The following is a 24226-nucleotide window of genomic DNA, read 5'->3' on the forward strand; positions in this document are numbered from 1 at the left end:
TGTAAAACCATAGCTAAAAGTAGACGAAAGACTTTTCTAAAATATAAAATAAAAATAATAAGGTTAAAAAACTTATTCTAAATAAAAAAAAGAAGTGTAGTTCTATATGGATTTTACTTTTATTTATTTACCACTGTATTTTATTTAAATAAGGATTTCGGGTCATTTAATTCTAACAATCTCCACTTCACACGAATTCTCAATGAACAAGTCTTCATCGGACTTCACACAACCACCTTCCAAAACTCTAAGAACAACAAGCACCACCAATAAGCAACAATTGGTTATAGGAAGTGACTTAGTCATCATATCTGCAGGATTTTCATGATACTAATTTGCTCACAACAATATCACCACGAGCAATAATATCATGAACAAAATGATACCGAATATCAATGTGTTTTATTTTCTCATAAAACATTTGATCTTCTGTAAGGAAGATGCACTCTGACTGTCACAAAATACAGTACTAATTTGAAGGTCTTCATTGAGTTCACTAAAGAGTCCTTTCAACCAGATAGCTTCTTACAAGCCTCAATAATTGACATGTACTCAACTTCAGTGGTAGACAAAGCATCTGAGTTTGCAAAGTGACTTTCCAACTGATTGCACAACCTCCGATGTAAAGACATAACCTGTGAGAGATCTTCTTCTATCAAGGTCTCTAGCAAAATCAACATCATTATATCCAATGACTCCATCTCTAGTTCTTCCAACTGTAAGCAAACATCAGTAGTACCTCGTAAGTATCTTAAAATCCACGGAACTGCTTTCTAGTGTTTTTACCGGATTCACCATGTATCTACTAACTGCACTGACTGCATATGATAAATCTGGACGTGAACAAACCATAACATACATAAGAGATCCCACTGCACTAGAATATGGAACATGTGACATGTACTCAATCTCATCATCTGATTGTGGAGACAAAGCTGATAAAAGTCTAAAATGGGCTGCTAAAAGAGTACTAACAAGCTTAGCACTCTGCCTACAAAGAACTTCTCAATGTACCCTTCTGACTTAGGTACAATTACTTGCTTTTCTATCTCTGAGAATCGCCATACCAAGTATCTTCTTGCTGGTCCTAAATCTTTCATCTCAATTCTTCACTTAGTTGGGCTTTAACCTTTCTTATCTCTCTTTTATCTTTTGCTGCTATCAACATGTCATCAACATAAAGAAATAGATACACAAAAGAACCATCACTGTTTTTCTTAAAGTAAACACAATTGTCAAAACTACTTCTTTGAAATCATGAGAAGTCATAAAGGAATCAAACCTCTTGTACCACTGTCTTGTTGACTATTTCAAATCGTAAAGGGACTTTTTCAGTAAGCAAACATAGTCTTCTTTTTTGAGACTGTAAAACCCTCTATTGCTGCATGTAAATATCCTCCTCAAGTTCTCCTTGCAAAAATGCAAATTTTACATCTAACTGCTCAAGCTCCAAATCATGTATGGCCACACTACCAAGCAAAGATCGAATCGAACTATGTTTAACAACTGGGGAGAACACATCTGTGAAGTCCACTCTTGAAATTTGACTGTAACCTTTTGCAACAAGCCTTACTTTATATTTGGATTCTTCAACTCCTAGAGTGCTTTCTTTTTTTTTAAACACCCATTTACAACGAACAACCTTTTTACTTTTAGGAAGTTTTACAAGATCCATATTTTGTTTTTGTAGAGTGATTCCATCTCCTCTTGCATAATAAACATCCACTTTTCTGAGTCTTCACAGCTAACCGCCTCAGAATAATTAGATGGCTCTTGATTTGCATCTATATCTTCAGTCACATTTAAAGCATAAGCAACTAGATCAGCCTCAGCATACTTCTTTGAAGGTTTAATTTTTCTTCTAGTTCTATTTTGGCGATAGAGTATTGCGGTAAAGAAGCAACTCTATTCTTAATTTTTGTACTGGCTTGAGGAGTCGACTCTGTATTAATCTGATGCTCCACCTGCTTTTGATTTTCTTTATTGGAAGAGTCTTTAAGAGATAAGTTAGGTAGCATAGCAGTTTCATCAAAAACAACATCTTTGCTAATCATAAATTTTTTATTTTCAGGACACCATAACTTATACCCTTTTACACCAGTTTTATAACCAAGAAAAACACATTTAATAGATCTCAGTTCCAATTTTTTATTATCAACATGAGCATTCGCAGGACACTCAAAAATCTTTAAATCAGAATAATTTGTAGGATTACCAGACCATACCTCTTGCGGAGTCTTTTTCTCAATAGCAACGGATAGGGATCGGTTGATCAAAAAACATGCAGTAGAGGTTGTTTCGGCCTAAAACGACTTTGGTAAGTTGGAATTTGACAACATACATCGAACCTTCTCCATTATCGTTCTGTTCATTCGTTCTACAACGCCATTTTGCTGTGGAATATGGCGAACTGTCAAGTGTCTCACGATCCCTTCTAACTTGCAAAATCTATTACTCATTAGAACAGAACTCTAAGCTATTGTTTGTACGGAGGTATTTTATTTGTTTTCCTATTTGTTTTTCAGTCATAATTTTCCAATACTTAAATGCGAAAAATATATCGCTTTTCTGCTTTAAGAAGAACACCTAAACTTTTTTGGAAAAATTATCAATAAAGGTTAGCATATAATTAGCTCCACCTCTTGAAAGCACTCTGGTCAGAATAAATATACTCCAAAGTTCCCTTCGTGTTATGGATTCCTCTGGTGAATCGAACTCTCTTTTGCTTTCCAAAAACACAGTGCTCACAGAAATTCAGTTTACAAATTCTTTGCTCATCAAGAAGTCCTCTTTTACTCAATTTTGCCATGCCATTCTCAATCATATGCCCTAGCCGCATATGCCAAAGTTTAGTAATATCATCATCTGACAAGGAAGAGGAAGCGACAGCTGCATCACCAATAACAGTAGAACCCTGCAAAACATATAACTTGGCAGTCTTTCTCTGCCCTTTCAACACAACAAGAGAACCTTTGGAAATCTTTAAAACCCTACTTTTAGTTGTGTATCTGTACCCTTTTGAATCAAGAGTACTCAACGAAATTAAATTTCTTTTCAATTCTGGAACATGTCGTATGTCACTAAGTATTCTGACAACTCCATCAAACATCTTAATTTTAATTATTCCAACACCTGCGATTTTACACGAAGTATTATTTCTTATCAAACAACACATTGAGACACTGTTTCGTAAGTTATAAACTAATCCCGATTGAGACTCATGTGGAAGGTGCAGCCTGAATCAAGTATTCACCCTCGCTCACTTTAGAATTATGACCGAAGCGACTAGAAGTTCACCATCGTTGTAGTCTTTTACAACATCAGCTTCACCAAAATTTTCTGATTGTTTTCCCTTTTGATTCGCAACCTCCCTTTTAATCTTGTTCTGTAGCTTATATCACTCAAATTTAATGTGCCCTTTCTTCTTGCAGAAGTTACAAGTTTTACCTTTGTTTGAAGATTTTGATCTACCCTTAGATTTACCGCGAGGATTCTGTTCCTATGTCCTTCCATGATCATCATCACCATTCTGATCTTGTCTCTCACGAACAATAAGACCCTCTCCCTGAGAGTCATGTTTAACCACAAGATGCTTCATCTTACCATACGAGGTCAAAGAATCATAAACCTCATCAACTGTGAGAGACTCGCGACTATATAAAATTGTGTCTCTAAAGGTTGAATAAGACGGTGTAACACCCTTATCCCGTAACCGTCGCCGGAATAGGTAAAGGGCATTACCGGACTTATAACTCATGTCAAAACTGTAAAATTTTGAACTTTTTCTTGAAATAAAGATCATTCATTTAAATAAGTACTAAGCACAGCCAGGGATAAAATTTAAACTTCTCTAAGTAAACATTCAAAAGATGCCATTTTCGCATGGCTTATATACATTAACCAAAATATTCTTCCGCCACTAGTCTATTCTATACATGCCATAAAATAATTCAAAACATAACAGTAACAAGCAGTGGATAGTGATAGTGTGACTAGTTGCTGACGATCCCCGAGCCTGTAGCTTCCAAATGAGATCTATAAAACAGAGGAAACAAAGTAAACGGAGTAAGCATTACAATGCTTAGTAAGTTTTAAACAGTGTCAACAGATAATAATCAAATTATAACATAGTTGTTCGTATTTTTATTTCACTCTTCCTTCGGGCATACTATCCCTTTACCGAATATGCACATCTCATCATATACAATAGGCAGATAAACTTTCACATAAAAGTGAGCTCATGTGACATAGATATATTGTATAATTTCACATAACCTCTCACACTGATCCGATGTCACATAATCATAAGAATAGTCTCATAGATTGCTCACGTATGCATCACATAACTGCCTTATGATTTAGTTTAAATCAAGCTCACATATAAACTTGGAGTACATACCTGTTTAACCTTTCGCATTGAATATATTTATAAGCAATTCTTATTGCGAAGTCTTATAGCTTTAAACTCTACTCGGATTATCGGCGAGACCTTTAGCTCAGATGAAATCTCCACACGAAGTCAGCGGGTCTTAACCCAGACATAGTCACCACATATGGTCATCCGGTCTTTAATCCCGGGTTTACATCATAAACTTTCATACATATTTATTCACATGTTACAACATTCACATCGACTATCATATTTGTAATTCATTTACCTCATCAAATATCTAATAAAACACACCTTCCGCCGTTTGTCATTTGGCCACAATATATATACACATCTCATACATATCTCACATTAGCCATTTGGCTTTACCACATATCCATCTCATACACATTTCGCATTAACCATTCGGCTTTCCCACATATATACACATCCACGTTCATCACATTGGCCATTCTGCCTTATCACATGTATGCATGTTCACATTTATCACATTGGCCATTCGGCCTTATCACATATATGCATGTTCATATTCTTCACATTGGCCATTCGGCCTTATCACACATATGCATGTTCACATTCATCACATTGGCCATTCGGTCTTATCACACAAATGCATGTTCACATTCATCACATTTTCCATTCGGTCTTAGCACACAAATAAATCTTCACATTCATCACATTTGCCATTCGGCCTTAGCACACAAATGCATGTTCACATTCATCACATTTTCCATTCGGCCTTAGCTCATGTATACACATTCACATCCATCACATAAAATCATAAATCAAAATATAAATTTTCATGTATTCACATCACAATTATCCAAATATACTTCACATACCACATATACTTTCGCTTTGTCTTGGCTGAATCTACATCTATCATTTTCCAATGAATAATTCAATTTCAAGCCATACTATCATTTCATATTCGAATACTTATAAACTTACAATTTCACAAATTTTAATATCAAAGATCCATCTAACACTCATATATCGTTTTATAATATCACAATTTAGAATTCAAGTATGGGTTTAATCAATAGCTTATGATCAACTAAAACAAGTTTTATCCATGTTTACAACATAACCACAAATTCTCTACAAGCTATTTTCCTGAGCAACAGTCGTTAAATTATTTGTAACTGGGGTTACGAAATTCCAAATTATGTGCCTCTAATTTTCCATGAAAATAGACTCGTATATCCTCTATCCACAAAATTTTTAGAATTTTTGGTTTGGCCAATCAATACCAGATTTTTCTCAAAGTTTCCCCTATTTTACTGCTTGACTACTCTGACTACTCTCCACTAAGAATTTAATTTCTCATTGTACAGAATTCAAAATGTGTTTTCGTTTATTTTGTTTGAAATTAAACTCATTAAGGAGTCTAAGCGTAAAATTATATCTTATAATCATTTTTGTACGATTTATAATGATTTTCCGAATACTGAACAGGGGATTTCGGAGCCATTCTGACTCTGCCTCACACAACTTTGAAAATCTCATTATCAGCAACCCCTTTACTTACACGATTTCTTGTATACGAAACTAGACGCATCAAGCTTTAATTACATGGTTTATTCAGCCTTTATCTCAACTCCCACAATTTATGGTAATTTTTCCAAAACACGCTACTGCTGCTGTCCGTAGCAGATTTATACAATTTACTTTGTAAAGTTCTCATTCACATATTTAAAACATAATATCATATATGCCGCCATTTAGAAAAGTCATTGACCTTAACGTATATACATAATTCATATTCATCCCGTTTTAAAACTTAAAATTTACAAAGGAATCAAACTCAATTACTTAAGAACTTACCTCGATGTTGTCGAACGATTTCAACGGCTATTCGATCACTTTTTCCTTTCCCTTATCCAACTTTGACCCCACTTGCTCTTGAGCTAAATAAGTATAGATAGAGATGTTTAATATTCTGATCAATAGTGTTTACTTATTATTCACATTCGGTAATCAAATATCCATCTCATTTTAATATATTATCATTACCACAATTAGTCTTAAACCTACCGATTTCATAACTAATATATGTTCATACACAAATGTTACTTTCACCAAATGCTCTTGTAATTAAAGTAATAACTTATCAATCGACTATCAAAGCCAAATATCATTATATTACTAGATATACATGCACCCACATATATAAGCTCAATAATCATAATATAACATCATGTAATTATATTATTATTGTGGCCGAATATACTTGGTCATACATACCCAAAACAAAATCAAATTCCAATTTTTTTTTTATTTCATTTGCTCACTAACCGAATTCACTTACCATGTTCACAAACACTCTTCAACGATTTCTTTTCTTTAGTCAAACACAAAATTTTCCATCTCAAAATTTATTTTCCTACTAATTTAACTTACTCCGAGGTTGAATGCTACTTTAGCATTAAGCTTATATTCTCTTCGTTATTAAGTAATTGTTCATAGCTCAACTAGCATCCATTTTCGATTTAACACAAAAATTCAACCGAATGTTGTTTATCTTAAGCTATCATTATATTATCAAAATTGAATTAATTAAACTCATATAAGCACTATCAAAACCAAAATCTATGTCTAGCATTACTCAAGGTCTATACTAAAAAAATCAATTACAAAGCCGAATTGTTCAAGTAACTCAACCATTTCACATTCATCTATTTCATGTACAAATACCAACACTTAAGTATTAACTAGTTAAACTTCAAATAACCACACAAAAAAACAACAATCTAACCCCTTAATTTCTACTATGGCCGAAAGCTTAAGACATTACCCAACTCAAAATTTTGTCATGGGTTAAGCAAGGAACTTAAGAACTAACTCAAAATATACTAAAATTTCAAGAATTAGCATGAACTACTCACCTTATTCTTGAGTTCAAGATCACCGAATGGTTGTTCTTTGCTTCCTTTAGAATCGGCTAGGAAGAAACATGGATGAAGACTTTGTTTCTTTCACCCATTTCCTTCCTTTAATTATTCTTTCTTTATTTTATTGCATTCACCCATGATAATATGGCATCTAGCTAATTAAGTTAATAGAAAATTCATATTTGATTATATAATTTGTAGCATGGCCGGCCACTACCTATACTTTGGCTAATTTGACATGCAAGTACAAGCACTTTCCAACATATATTAATAGGCCACTTTAGCATTTGCCTAGCACATTTCTAAATTTTCTCATACAAGTCCTATTTAATAATTTCGCATACAAATGATAAAATTAAAGTATGAAACTTCCACACATTCATATTCACATATAATCAGCATCGAATATGACTGTTAATTATTTTTATGACTCGGTTTCGTGGTCCCGAAACCACTTTCCGACTAGGGTCAAATTAGGGGTGTCACAGACGGCGCAACGAACAGAGTAGAACCAACCCTAGATCTTCCTTTTCATACTGAACCTGTATGGCCTCTAAGTTTGAGAGAATTTCTTTAAATACTGTTAAGTGTTCGTGTACAGACGCACCTTCCTCTAAACGATGAGCATAAAGGCGCTGCTTCATATGCAGCTTGCTTGTTATAGTTTTCGATATACATATTTGTTCTAGCCTCTTCCATAATGCAGTGGCGGTCTTCTCTTTCATCACATCTTGCAAAATTTCGTTAGACAAATACAGATGTAATTGTGCTAATGCCTTTCGATCCTTAGGCTTTTTCTCTTCATTTGTTAATGTCGAAGGCATCTTACCTATCCCTAGCAGGGCATCCTCTGGATCTATCTGCGTAAGAACTGCTTGCATCTTAATCTGCCACAACACAAATCTAGTGTTGCGATCCAACAGCGGAATTTCATACTTCAAAAACGCCATTACTGTGATCGAGATGAACAATCCGGAAGCTCAAATACCAATTTGTGAAAAATAAAATAAAATAACACACAAATTTTTACGTAGAAACTCTTTCGAGAAAAAACCACAGGCAGAGGAGAAGAAAATTCACTATGTCGAATTCAAATGAATACAAGAGTAATAGATTATGTCTATTTATAGGCTTGTAAAACCATATTCTAGTAAGACTAAAACATCTTATTCTAATCAATATAAATAGATAGAGTTTAATAAGATTTTAAAAATGTTATTCTAAAATAAAATAAAAGAAGTGTAGTTCTATATGGATTTTATTTTTATTTTATTTTACCACTGTATTTTATTTAAATAAGGATTCGGGTCATTTAGTTCTAACAAAATTAAAATAAAAATTAAAAAATGAGCTTGAGTAAAATTTAAGATCCATTTTTTTATGTAAGTCAAACCTTTGAGCAAGATTATTTTAATCTAGCCCAACCTGAATATATAATATTATAAAAATTAATTATATTAATTATTTATATTATCTAATAACTAATCTAATAATAATTAAATTTATTATATTTGTATTAAAAAAACCTATTATCCAAAACCCTAAAAAAACCTAACTCAATTAATAATCTAACTTGAAATATAAAATTTTAAAAATTGTATTTAATACAATAAAATATTTATTATATTTATGTTAGTGTTTTTTTAGTATAAATAATTTTTAATGTGTTAGAAAATATTTATTTGAGTATTTTTTTAATGCATTATATTTTTTTAAAATAAAAAATAATTTAAGCTATACTAAGACCGAACTTAAAAAATTGATCTAAATATCTTATATAAGCTCGACTCAAATCTAATCTAACTCATGAGTAAAAAGCGAATGAAATGAAAGCTAATAGTCGAAAAAAAAAAGCAAATGTATGATAAGGATGTCTAGTAAGTTGATGAGGCACCTGAGTGAACTTATTAATTGTCGTTAAAATATTTCTTTTTATGTAAAACAAACAAATAAGATAAACATTATTAACTAATAATTCTGTAAACAGTTACAAGCCTTCATTTATGTCGAAAGCTAATTTTCTCCTCAAGAATATTTTAAGTTATTGTTTTACTCACTTTTCGGGGCAGTTATACAAGTAGGCTACAAACTGACATTTTTATTATTATTCTAAAGTCACATTATATATGGTTTAATTTCCTTCTGTAATTGGGTTTATACTTATGCTTTATGTTGCAAGTTTGACTAAACTATAAACAGTAACCATCAAATTAAGAAGAAGATAGGGGGATTACCAACTCAGAAATACGCATAAGCAGCTTTTCAAATAATCTTTCATTCTGCTCCTTGCATATTTCTTGCTTTATGTAGCCTTTTAGAGAAGCAGCCTCTTCTTGTTTATCACATGAAGTTGCCCCTCTCTGTAGTACAATTACTCACATAAGTTCTTTATACTAAATTCCCTACAAACTAAAATAAAACCCGACTAACCTTTAGTTCCACAAACAACTCATCATAATATGGTTGCCCACTATTCTGCGCTATGACCATGTTCACAAGTGAGACAAGATCATCAACTTGTTTCACTCTCTTGGTTTTATCTTCAGTCTTGTTGTCAAAGAGTACGAATCGATGTCCACAAAAAAGTAGAACCTCCTATTGGATTTCAAGTGAAGGACATGTATTACTTAAGTACAAGTATCATGGAATACTCTATATTAAAAATTAAATTGTATTTTGATCCCTATATTCAAAAAAATAATAATTTAATATTTATATATTAGATTCAATATACATTAAAAACTGGTTCATAGTTCATTTACGTTAACATAAGGTACATATGATACCCCATATGTCATTGTACCACACAAATTTTTAACAGTAAAAAAATTTAAAAATTAAAAAAATCAATTTACTCTTTTATATAATGTATTTTTTTTTAATTTTTGAATAAAAAAATATAATATAATCTGAATCAAGTACTCAGGATATTTTTACCATCGCTATATTTCAACTACACAAATCAAGTTGCATTTAATTTAGGAAACAACCTTTAATGGTTGTGGACCATCTTCCAAATAATCTTTCAATGTTACGTCCTCTTCCAAGGCATCCCCATTTAGTGAACACTATAATTATGTAGCTAAAAATTTTGGTTCCAAACAAAGTGTCCAAACACTGAAATGCAGTTTTCTCTTATGCTAAAAAACGAGTCTTTAATGAGAAAACTACAGCAACTGCATGTATCCCATCCTTCGCAAGATCGATACATTTGGCAATTTCTTTTCCAATGAACTCAGATTCAACTGAAGCATCAAAAAGCCCTGCAAGGACATGCTTTATAAGTCTTTTATAGTAAATGCATTGATAACCTTGATAACCTTGGATTAAATGAATACCCTTTCCACCATACCTGGAGTATCAATGACATTAAAAATTTGCCCATATTTGAGCACTGTTGTCTTGCAACTCACAAGTTCTAGTTACCCCAGACGGGCTAATCTTTGAGGTAAAGGACTTGATGCCAAGACTGCTTGGGCTTTTTCCATTGCCCGTACGCCCAACTAAAATCAGTGTTTTAGCTCCGTTAGAAGGCGAGGTAAACTCGCAGTCATCATATACCGCACTACCACCACCCATCATATGCGATTACCTGCTAAATTAGAAACACTTCTTTAGACAGTAATCTCCCCTGTTAAATTAGAGAACAGTCAAACAATTTCACTTCAGAATCTAGAGAGAGAGAGAGAGAGAGAGAAGTAAAATGAAACGAAAAGACAAGAAGAAACTTAATCGGGTTTTTCTTTTTACGACTGTTTGTTTACTTGAATACAGCTCAATGTTAAAAAGGGCAATTCAATTAAATGTCACCTTTATATAAATTACTCTTTACTCTCTCTCCTGAGAGCTCCTTCCTTCAAGTAGTCCACTTTCCGAGAGAGGAAACGTCGTCTATGGAACGGTCTTGATGCCTCAGCTGATTCTCAACTGACTTATCTCGGAACGGTCTTGATGCCTCAGCTGATTCTCAACTACTCTCTCTATCATGTAATTCTACCTTTTGGAACATTTTCCTTGTCTTATGTTTCCATCATTGTCTAACTTGCATTGTATTTCTCATTTGTATGTCTCACTCATAAGAGGCCACCGCTCTTACTCATCCCCATTGTGACTTTCATTGATTGATCCTCTCAATCCTCACAAATAGGCTTAGGCATGCGTACATTGAACTCTGAGTTCACTTTGAGTGTAACAGCCCGATTTAGACCCTAGTCAGAATAGTGGTTTCGAGACCACAAATTCGAGTCAGAGAAATGTTTAAATATTATTTTCTGTGTTTATGATGTGTGAATTAGCATGTGTGAAAGTCTCATATGAAAATTTGAATGTTTGTGTGCTTAATTTAATAAAAAGGACCTAATCGCATAAAATGTAAAAGCTGTGTGGCAGATGTTAAAAGTGCCTATTTGATTTGGCTTTATACATGAGGGGTCCTTATGATGCAAGTAGACCATTGGTTTAATGAATGGAAAAATATGGACAATAGTTAGTGGAATTTTAATGAAATAGATAAGGTTAAAATTGGTATTTAGTAATTAAGTTATGTTAATAAAACATATCATAAAATCATCCTTATTGTCATCATTTTTGACCGAAAATTTGAAATAAAGAAATCCAAAGGCTAGGTTTTCATTCGTCTATGGTTGAAGCTTGATTAATGTATGAGTTTTGTTAGGTTTTTGATAATTTCTACGTTTTTGTAATCGTTGCTTAGTATACTATCAATCCCATGTCTCAATTTCTGATTTTGTTGATGCTTTTGAGTTATGCCATCGATGAAACTATGAGCTTTGTGATGTTAGTTGATGAATTATGAAAGATATGTTTTGGGTTAACATATGTTGTCTTTGAATTTTTGATGAAATTGAGTAATTTGGGCTAAATTGTAAAAATGTTATTTTAAGAGACTAAAATGTGAAATAAATGAAATGTATGGATTTGTATGAGAGCTATGAAAATTCGGCTAAGCTTGTGTACAAGAAAACTTTGTGTATTTTGTGATTTTGTGAATTAGGGACTAAAGTGTCGAAATGTGAAAATGTGAGGGCTAGTTTGCAAAATGCCTTAAATATGTGTCTATGGATTGTTTTGAATAATTTAGTGAATAAAATGGTTAATTTTGAATACTTATAGATCAAGAAAAGAGGAATTTGGACTTAGACTGAAGGAAGTCGAAGATTATATAGTAGATGATCCGAGTCGACAATTTCGAGTACAAGATAAGTTCGTATGTAAAACAAGATGTTATAAGTATGTTTTGATGTTGTGTTTATACATAGATTGTATATACATTTAGTTTGGATGAATATGATGATAAATCAATGGTATTTGGCACTAAGTGTGCAATTTAAACTAGCTTTGGCTATATGAGGCACTAAGTGTGCGATACCGAGATAGGTTCAATTAATTGAGAAAGCACTAAGTGTGCAGAATTATTGTAGCTTCGGCTAATATTTAAAGCACTAAGTGTGTGGATGTTTAAAACCTTCGTAATCTTCAGAAAGTCTTAAAATATCCGAACAAGAGGTGAGAATAAAATGAATGAATACGAGAATGTTCAGGTAAGTATAATACCTATGTGGTAGATGGTATTATGCATATAAAGTTTATTGAATTGGTGTTAACATATGGATGATGTTGGCTTGAAATTGATAGTTGAGTTGAGAATTTATAAGTACTTATGTGTTGGTGTTTCATATTTTATATACTGTTGATGATTTTGGTACGAACTTACTAAGCTTTTGAAAGCTTACTTTGTGTGTGTGTTTGTATTGTTTTATAGATATTGAAGCTACTGTGAGCTTGAGGATCGTCAAGGATCATCACCACACTACCGAACCTCATTTTGGTACTTTGAAAATGTATATATTAAAGTATGGCATGTATAGGCTAGAAGTTGTGGGATTATGTTTTGTGATGTATATATATTTAGCCATGTGATATGGCTTGGTATGGTTGTGGATATGTCATGGTTTTTGTATAAGATATGTGATGCAATATGATATATTTGATATGTTTTAGTTGGACAAAGGAAATGGTAAATTTTGGTAAGTTTTGGCAAGTTTTAGCATGAAATTGAATGCTGTATAGAAAGAAATGTTTTGACAAGCTTTTGATTTATGTTTTGATATAGATTGGTAAGGCTTATGAGTTTGTATTTGATTGGAATTGATATGTCATGAGTGGCTTATGTTTTGGTTTGAAATTTGGTACATGCTTATTTCTTTGCTTGTAGATTGACCCAAATTGGGGTGGCAAATTGGCTATTCAAATGGCCTATTTTTGTCCACACGAGCAGAGACACAGACTTGTGTCTCAGCCATGTGTGACACAAGATCACGTTACATGGCAGTGTGTGTAACACCCCTATCCCGTATCCGTCGCCGGAATAGGTAAAGGGGCATTATCGGACTTGAAGCTCATATCCGAACAGTAAAAATTTTGAATATTTTTTTTATAAAGAACGTTTCTTTAGGTAAATACTAAAGACAGTCAGGGATACAATTTAACTGCTATAAGTACACATTCAAAAGATGCCATTTTCGCATGGCTTATATACATTAACCAAAATATTCTTCGGCCACTGGTCTATTCTTTACATGCCATAAAATAATTCAAAACATAACAGTGACAAGCAGTGGATAGTGATAGTGTGACTCGTTGCTGACGATCCCCGAGCCTGTAGCTTCCAAATGAGATCTATAAAACAGAGGAAACAAAGTAAACGGAGTAAGCATTACAATGCTTAGTAAGTTTTAAGTAGTGTCAACAGATAACAATCAAATTATAACATAGTTGTTCGTATTTTTATTTCACTCTTCCTTCGGGCATACCATCACTTTACCGAATATGCCCATCTCATCATATATAATAGGCAGATAAATTCTCACTTGATAGTGATCTCTTATAAACATAGGTACATTACATATTTTCACCTAACTTTCCACATTGACCAAACGCACAATAATCATAGAACAGTCTTATTGCTTTACTCACATATGCATCACATAACGACCTTGTGATTTAGTCCAAATCAAGCTTAAATATAATCTCAAAATACATACCTGACCAGCTTAACGCATTGAACGTATTTATTACCAATTGTTACTATGAAGTCGTATAATCTTATGCTTTACTCGAATCTTCAGCAAAACCTTTAGCTCGAATAGTCCCCACGCGTAGTTATCGGGTCTTACCCGGACAAAATCTCCACACGTAGTTATCGAGTCTTACCCGGACATAATCTCCACACTTAGTCATCGGGTCTTACCCGTACATAATCTCAACATGTAGTCATCAGGTCTTACCCGGAATATATTTCCAGGTTTCATGTACATTTAATCACATGTTACAACATTCACATCGACTGTTATATTTGTAATTCATTTGCCTCATCAAATATTTAATAATACACACCTTTCACATTTGGTCATTCGGCCACAATATACACACATCTCCTACATATTTCACACTAGCCATTCGGCTTTACCACATATACATATCTCATACATATTTCACACTAGCCATTCGGCTTTACCACATATACATATCTCATTCATATTTCACACTAGCCATTCGGCTTTACCGCATATACATATCTTATATATATTTCACATTAGCCATTCGGCTTTACGACATATACATATCTGTTTCATATTTCACACTAGCCATTCGGCTTTACCACATATACATATCTCATACATATTTCACACTAGCCATTCGGCTTTACCACATATACATATCTCATTTATATTTCACATTAGCCATTCGGCTTTACCACATATACATATCTCATACATATTTCACACTAGCCATTCGGCTTTACCACATATACATATCTCATACATATTTCACACTAGCCATTCGGCTTTACCACATATACATATCTCATATATATTTCACATTAGCCATTCGGCTTTACCACGCATATATATATTTATCTTGTACATCAATTTCAGCAATAGCTTATAAGCAACTCAAATAGTTTCATCAATGTTTACAACAAATTCACATATTCACTACAAGCTGTTTTCCTGAGCAATAGTCACTAAATTATTTATAACTGGAGCTACAAAACTCAAAATCAATTGCAGTTAATTTTCCCTGAATATAGACTCATATATCTTCCATCCATAAAATTTTCAGAATTTTAGGTTCGGCCAATCAATACCAGATTTTTCTTAAAGTTTCCCCTGTTTCACTGTTTGACTAATCTGACCACTTTTCACTATGAATCAAATTTCTCATTGTACAGAATTCAAAATATGTTCTATTTGATTTAATTTGAAACTATACTCATTAAGGAGTCTAAGCATATAAATTTTATCTTATAACCGTTTTTGTACAAATTATAATGATTTTCTAAAAATAGAACAGGGGATTTCGGAGTCATTCTGACACTGTCTCACACAACTTCAAATATCTCTTTATAGGAAATTTCTTTGCTTACACGGTCTCTTTTATAAGAAACTAGACTAATTAAGCTTTGATTACATATTTCATTCAGCCTATAATTCCACACCAACAATTTATAGTGATTTTCCAAAATCACGTTACTGCTGCTGTCATAAGCAAATTATTACAATTTGCTCTTAAATTTCCAAGTCCAAACACTTATGAACTTACCATTTGAGTTTAAGACATATCATGGCCACATCATATCTTATTAAATCAACTCATTATGATTGAATTTACTCAACGTTTAATCACTTAAAACTTACCTCGGAAGTTGTCGAACGATTTCAACGGCTATTCGATCACTTTTTCCTTTCCCTTATCCAACTTTGATCCTCTAAGCTCTTGAGCTAAATCAAACAATTTGCTTCCCAATCAACCACAATCACATGGCATCCATATATATTTTAGAACCATTCATAACATACTACTCATTTACAAAACAAAACACTCATATCACATTTATAAAACTACAAGCCGAATATACCTATACTTACCTCACTTAAACATCAACCCTCAATTCATGTACATTCTCAAATAGAGTAATCCTTACTTGAACTATTAGCCAACTTTATCAAATGAACAATTTTACTTAAAGTGCCATATATATATATATATATCTACATAAGTGCTTAGATACCATGTTTCCAACAATTATTTCCTAGCTTAGTAGCCGAACCAATATTCAATAACAAACTCCTCTTTGATCGAATATATATTCGGCAAGGACATGATAATTTATACTACATCAATTTTAAGCACATAAATTACTCAAACATAACCAAATTCACATTCGGTCTTGGCACATAATAAGGTAGCCGATTCTTTACCCTTAGCACCCAATGCTCACATATGATTATTTGTATAGTTCAAACACTCATCTACCATCGTTCATCTAAATTTAACACGAAACAACAACCATATATCTCTTCCATTTTCTACCATGGCCGAATGCTCTAGCTACCACACCGTCTCAAATTTTTTTGCCATGGGTTAAGCAAAGAACTTAATGACTAACTCAAAAATGCTAAAAAGAAAATCCAAGAATCATCAATCCACCATCACATGTATCATTACAAAGCTTCACACTTAGCATGCTAATGACATCAACACAAATCCACCTCAGCCGAAACTTAACTCATACAAAACCTATCTTCAAACCATAAAATAGGTAGAATTTAACTAATCATCCAAATGGTGCATAAGTTTTTTTTTTCAAGAATGGCATTGAACTTACCTTCCTCTTGCTATCCACCTTGGCCGAATTCTTCCCTAAAGATTTTTCTTCCTCCTCTTTCTCTAGTCACGGCAATGGGGGAGTAAGGGTGAGACAACTTTGGTTTCTCCTCCCACTCACCTCATGTTTTATCATTCTTAATTCACTATTTTATTTTCTAAACTAATAATGCTAATAGAAAATTCATATTATCATCAATGACCCATCCATGGCCGGCCACTACTCATTATAATTGGAAATTTGACATGCAAACCCATCATTCTTATAACATGCATTAATTGATCCTTATAGATTAACCTGTCACATTTTAAAAGTGTCACACATAAGTCCTATTAGCTGAATTCACATGCAATCGACTAAATCGAAGCTTAAAACTTTCACACATTCATATTCACACATTTTAGATAATAAATATCATATTCAAATACTTCGGTGATTCAGTTTAGCGGTCCCAAAACCGCTTTCCGACTAGGGTCAATTTAGGGCTGTCACAACTCTCCCCCACTTAAGAAATTTTTGTCCCCGAAAATTTCTACCGATGCCTAGTTTAGGATAACGTCCTCTTATTGAATTATATCCATATAAATATTAGCTCACCGATAGCAATTGTAATTCATTACTGATTTCGCATCGATCTATAAAATCATTTTCTTATCTTAAAACAAATACATAAACATTTCTACAAATATGCACATATATCTCATTTTCTTGATTTCATAAGCAATAATCACTTAATTTAATTCACAAATGCATTTCAAACACATATTAAGCACATATTAACATGTATAATTCACATCATCAACCCACATATTTGTAACCCACATTTTCATTCATGTATAAGCTGTAACCTGACCGAAAGTACACATATACTCAAACATCCCAATAAATATCCTTTATAACTCCATCATATCTCACTATTCAACTTAACCTATTTCCAACAGAAAATCAACTTCCACATACCTGAACATTCAATTCATTTAGCACATTCAATCACCGTTAACGATACCCGTATACAATCGGTTTGGCATAAAGCCTCATATATTATACCGGCATGGGATTTATTTTAGCACATAACCCATATATCCAAAATTATCAGCATTCATCAAAAATGCTTACAGACTTTCAAATGTCGAACTTAATCGAAATAATTTCTTGAACATGATTAACAAAAATAGGGGTCATTTAGCAATAGCACATATGGCTTCATATACCAAGCATTCCATAAACTAAATCTGTAACACATTTATAACATGAATTCATTTCTTAACAACATATCCACCATCTTAAATCAATGCCTTCGTTCCATACGAGGTCTTACATGAATCTTGTTTTACTCACTTAATGTCTACTGACTGATCTCGCACACATAGTGCTCGGTTGAAGAACTCGCACTCCCAGTGCCTCTAATCATTTGCACATATAGTGCCCCTATTCATTTGTTGTTACACATTGAAATGACTTAACCAAGTCTGCAAACATCATGTATGTACACTTTTAAACATATCCTTTCATTTAAATTTGAATTCGTATAGTAATGAACACTTAAACTTTGCTCAAATTACCGGCACGAAGCCTACTAGGCACGGAGGCCCGAATGCACATCACCAGCATGATTGCTCTTCGGGACCTAGCCCGGATATAACACCAGCACGAATGCTCTTCGGGACTTAGCCCGGATATATCACCAGCACGAATGCTCTTCGGGACTTAGCCCGGATATATCACCAGCACGAATGCTCTTCGGGACTTAGCCCGGATATAACACCAGCATGAATGCTCTTCGGGACTTAGCCTGGATAAAACACCAGCACGAATGCTCTTCGGGACTTAGCCCGGATATAACACCAGCACGAATGCTCTTCGGGACTTATCCCGGATATAACACCAGCACGAATGCTCTTCGGGACTTAGCCCGGCTATATAACTCTCAATTCTCATGTACATATACATATATAACAATACACATTAGTATATTATTTACATTACTTGAATACAAACACAACATGCTTATCGACTATTCAACTTTCAGTTCCATAGCCACATACAAAGATCACATTTATAGTCGTAACACTCTTTCGAAATTGCATCACTTATACCCTTATAATTCAATCCAAATCAAAATTCAAATACGGGTACATGATACGTACCTGATCAACTTAATGATTTAAGCATATCCGAGTGAAGTTATATCGCAAATTCTCATAGTCAGAAGCTTGCTACAGCTCGATCGGGATCAAAATTCATTACAATACAACAAACACATTTTAATAGTCCAAAATCATCGCACTAATACTTAATCACTTTATGACATGTACAAATAGACTCACGCGTGCTACGTTAGTCCTAGAATCGACTAAACTGTAGCTCTGATACCAATAAAATGTAACACCCCTATCCCGTATCCGTCGCCGGAATAGGTAAAGGGGCATTACCGGACTTGAAGCTCATATCCGAACAGTAAAAATTTTGAATATTTTTTTTATAAAGAAATTTCCTTTAGGTAAATACTAAAGACAGTCAGGGATACAATTTAACTGCTATAAGTACACATTCAAAAGATGCCATTTTCGCATGGCTTATATACATTAACCAAAATATTCTTCGGCCACTGGTCTATTCTTTACATGCCATAAAATAATTCAAAACATAACAGTAACAAGCAGTGGATAGTGATAGTGTGACTAGTTCTTGACGATCCCCGAGCCTGTAGCTTCCAAATGAGATCTATAAAACAGAGGAAACAAAGTAAACGGAGTAAGCATTACAATGCTTAGTAAGTTTTAAGCAGTGTCAACAGATAACAATCAAATTATAACATAGTTGTTCGTATTTTTATTTCACTCTTCCTTCGGGCATACCATCACTTTACCGAATATGCCCATCTCATCATATATAATAGGCAGATAAATTCTCACTTGATAGTGATCTCTTATAAACATAGGTACATTACATATTTTCACCTAACTTTCCACATTGACCAAACGCACAATAATCATAGAACAGTCTTATTGCTTTACTCACATATGCATCACATAACGACCTTGTGATTTAGTCCAAATCAAGCTTAAATATAATCTCAAAATACATACCTGACCAGCTTAACGCATTGAACGTATTTATTACCAATTGTTACTGTGAAGTCGTATAATCTTATGCTTTACTCGAATCTTCAGCGAAACCTTTAGCTCGAATAGTCCCCACACGTAGTTATCGGGTCTTACCCGGACAAAATCTCCACACGTAGTCATCGAGTCTTACCCGGACATAATCTCCACACGTAGTCATCGGGTCTTACCCGGACATAATCTCCACATGTAGTCATCAGGTCTTACCCGGAATATATTTCCAAGTTTCATGTACATTTAATCACATGTTACAACATTCACATCGACTGTTATATTTGTAATTCATTTGCCTCATCAAATATTTAATAATACGCACCTTTCACATTTGGTCATTCGGCCACAATATACACACATCTCCTACATATTTCACACTAGCCATTCGGCTTTACCACATATACATATCTAATTCATATTTCACACTAGCCATTCGGCTTTACCACATATACATATCTTATATATATTTCACATTAGCCATTCGGCTTTACCACATATACATATCTCATTCATATTTCACACTAGCCATTCGGCTTTACCTCATATACATATCTCATACATATTTCACATTAGCCATTCGGTTTTACCACATATACATATCTCATATATATTTCACATTAGCCATTCGGCTTTACCACATATACATATCTCATACATATTTCACACTAGCCATTCGGCTTCACCACATATACATATCTCATACATATTTCACATTAGCCATTCGGCTTTACCACATATGCATATCTCATATATATTTCACATTAGCCATTCGGCTTTACCACATATACATATCTCATATATATTTCACATTAGCCATTCAGCTTTACCACATATATATATCTCATATATATTTCACATTAGCCATTCGGCTTTACCAGATATACATATCTCATATATATTTCACATTAGCCATTCGGCTTTACCACACATATATATATTTATCTTGTACATCAATTTCAGCAATAGCTTATAAGCAACTCAAATAGTTTCATCAATGTTTACAACAAATTCACATATTCACTACAAGCTATTTTCCTGAGCAATAGTAACTAAATTATTTATAACTGGAGCTACAAAACACAAAATCAATTGCAGTTAATTTTCCCTGAATATAGACTCATATATGTTCCATCCATAAAATTTTCAGAATTTTAGGTTTGGCCAATCAATACCAGATTTTTCTTAAATTTTCCCCTGTTTCACTATTTGACTAATCTGACCACTCTTCACTACGAATCAAATTTCTCATTGTACAGAATTCAAAATATGTTCTATTTGATTTCATTTGAAACTAGACTCATTAAGGAGTCTAAGCATATAAATTTTATCTTATAACCATTTTTGTACAAATTATAATGATTTTCTAAATACAGAACAGGGGATTTCGGAGTCATTCTGACACTGTCTCACACAACTTTAAATATCTCTTTATAGGAAATTTCTTTGCTTACACGGTCTCTTTTATAAGAAACTAGACTAATTAAGCTTTGAATACATATTTCATTCAGCCTATAATTCCACACCAACAATTTATAGTGATTTTCCAAAATCACGTTACTTCTGTTGTCCTAAGCAAATTATTACAATTTGCTCTTAAATTTCCAAGTCCAAACACTTATGAACTTACCATTTGAGTTTAAGACATATCATGGACACATCATATCTTATTAAATCAACTCATTATGATTGAATTTACTCAACGTTTAATCACTTAAAACTTACCTCGGAAGTTGTCGAACGATTTCGACGGCTATTCGATCACTTTTTCCTTTCCCTTATCCAACTTTGGTCCTCTAAGCTCTTGAGCTAAATCAAACAATTTGCTTCCCAATCAACCACAATCACATGGCATCCATATATATTTTAGAACCATTCATAACATACTACTCATTTACAAAACAAAACACTCATATCACATTTATAAAACTACAAGCCGAATATACCTATACTTACCTCACTTAAACATCAACCCTCAATTCATGTACATTCTCAAATAGAGTAATCCTTACTTGAACTATTAGCCAACTTTATCAAATGAACAATTTTACTTAAAGTGCCATATATATATATATATATCTACATAACTGCTTAGATACCATGTTTCCAACAATTATTTCCTAGCTTAGTAGCCGAACCAATATTCAATAACAAACTCCTCTTTGATCAAATATATATTCGGCAAGGACATGATAATTTATACTACATCAATTTTAAGCACATAAATTACTCAAACATAACCAAATTCACATTCGGTCTTGGCACATAATAAGGTAGCTGATTCTTTACCCTTAGCACCCAATGCTCACATATGATTATTTGTATAGTTCAAACACTCATCTACCATCGTTCATCTAAATTTAACACGAAACAACAACCATATATCTCTTCCATTTTCTACCATGGCCGAATGCTCTAGCTACCACACTGTCTCAAATTTTTTTGCCATGGGTTAAGCAAAGAACTTAATGACTAACTCAAAAATGCTAAAAAGAAAATCCAAGAATCATCAATCCACCATCACATGTATCATTACAAAGCTTCACACTTAGCATGCTAATGACATCAACACAAATCCACCTCAGCCGAAACTTAACTCATACAAAACCTATCTTCAAACCATAAAATAGGTAGAATTTAACTAATCATCCAAATGGTGCATAAGTTTTTTTTTCAAGAATGGCATTGAACTTACCTTCCTCTTGCTATCCACCTTTGCCGAATTCTTCCCTAAAGATTTTTCTTCCTCCTCTTTCTCTAGTCACGGCAATGGGGGAGTAAGGGTGAGACAACTTTGGTTTCTCCTCCCACTCACCTCATGTTTTATCATTCTTAATTCAATATTTTATTTTCTAAACTAATAATGCTAATTGAAAATTCATATTATCATCAATGACCCATCCATGGCCGGCCACTACTCATTATAATTGGAAATTTGACATGCAAACCCATCATTCTTATAACATGCATTAATTGATCCTTATAGATTAACCTGTCACATTTTAAAAGTGTCACACATAAGTCCTATTAGCTGAATTCACATGCAATCGACTAAATCGAAGCTTAAAACTTTCACACATTCATATTCACACATTTTAGACAATAAATATCATATTCAAATACTTCGGTGATTTGGTTTAGTGGTCCCGAAACCGCTTTCCGACTAGGGTCAATTTAGGGCTATCACATAAGGACACGGGCGTGTGACTTGACCGTGTGACCCTTGAATCCTAGTTAAAATAAGTCAGTGAGTTACACGGCTTAGACACACGGGCATGTCTATTGGTCATGTGTGGCACACGAGCTGGCACATAGGCGTGTGGCCGGCCGTGTTGTAATGGCTTAAATTCAAGGTTATCGGAATAGTGGTTTCATAAACACAAATTCGATTTAAAGAGAAATTTATTTCAATATTTTTGCATGAAAATTGATATGATAGGAAAATTGTATGAAAATATTCATAGAAAAATTTTACCGATTTAGTGGTTAGTTAGAAAAAGAAATTATTGAAGAAATTGGGTAAAATAAGGTATCGGGACCTATATCTCGTAAAACCGAGTCGAAAATAATTTTATAAATATTTATGAGATGTTAATAATGTGGTATTAAAATTTCGTTAGGAAATTTTAATGTTTGGATAGCTAATTAAATGAAAAGGACTAAATTTGTAAAAGGTGTAAAAGTGGATGGGATGATTAAATAGCTTAAGTGTCTAATGCGAGAGGATTTAAAAGGAAATTAGACCCAAAATTTATTTGGGCTGGATGGCAAGGGCATGAAATCAGCAGGAAAATTGATAAATTAAGGGCAAAATTGGAATATTGCAAAATTAACTAAATAAAACTAGGACTAAATAGGAAATATCTAGATTTCTCTTCATTTCTCTTCAATTCCAGAAGCTAAAAACGACATAGGAGGGTTATATAAGCTGGTATTTCATAATTTTTGCACCAAGTGAGTTAATCCTTGCCTTTTTCTTGTAAATTTTGTGTTTCTAAGACTTTTACAACTAGGTCCTACTATTAAATTCATTAGTTTTTGATTTCATGGATGAAATTTAAAGTCACCATGGTTGAGTGCTATAAGTTTATGATGAAATAGAATGAAATTAAAGCTTTAATTTGTTTATGAGATG

The 24226-nt window shown here is 33.3% G+C and overlaps 1 pseudogene; it reads right to left on the reverse strand.

The window, feature by feature from the left end:
* LOC107952244 (immune-associated nucleotide-binding protein 9-like) overlaps window positions 1-10879 on the reverse strand; it is a 14546-nt pseudogene extending 3667 nt beyond the window's left edge.
* Window positions 10880-24226: the final 13347 nt, after the last annotated feature.

Source organism: Gossypium hirsutum, chromosome A02, assembly GCF_007990345.1.
Source record: "Gossypium hirsutum isolate 1008001.06 chromosome A02, Gossypium_hirsutum_v2.1, whole genome shotgun sequence".
NCBI lineage: Eukaryota > Viridiplantae > Streptophyta > Magnoliopsida > Malvales > Malvaceae > Gossypium > Gossypium hirsutum.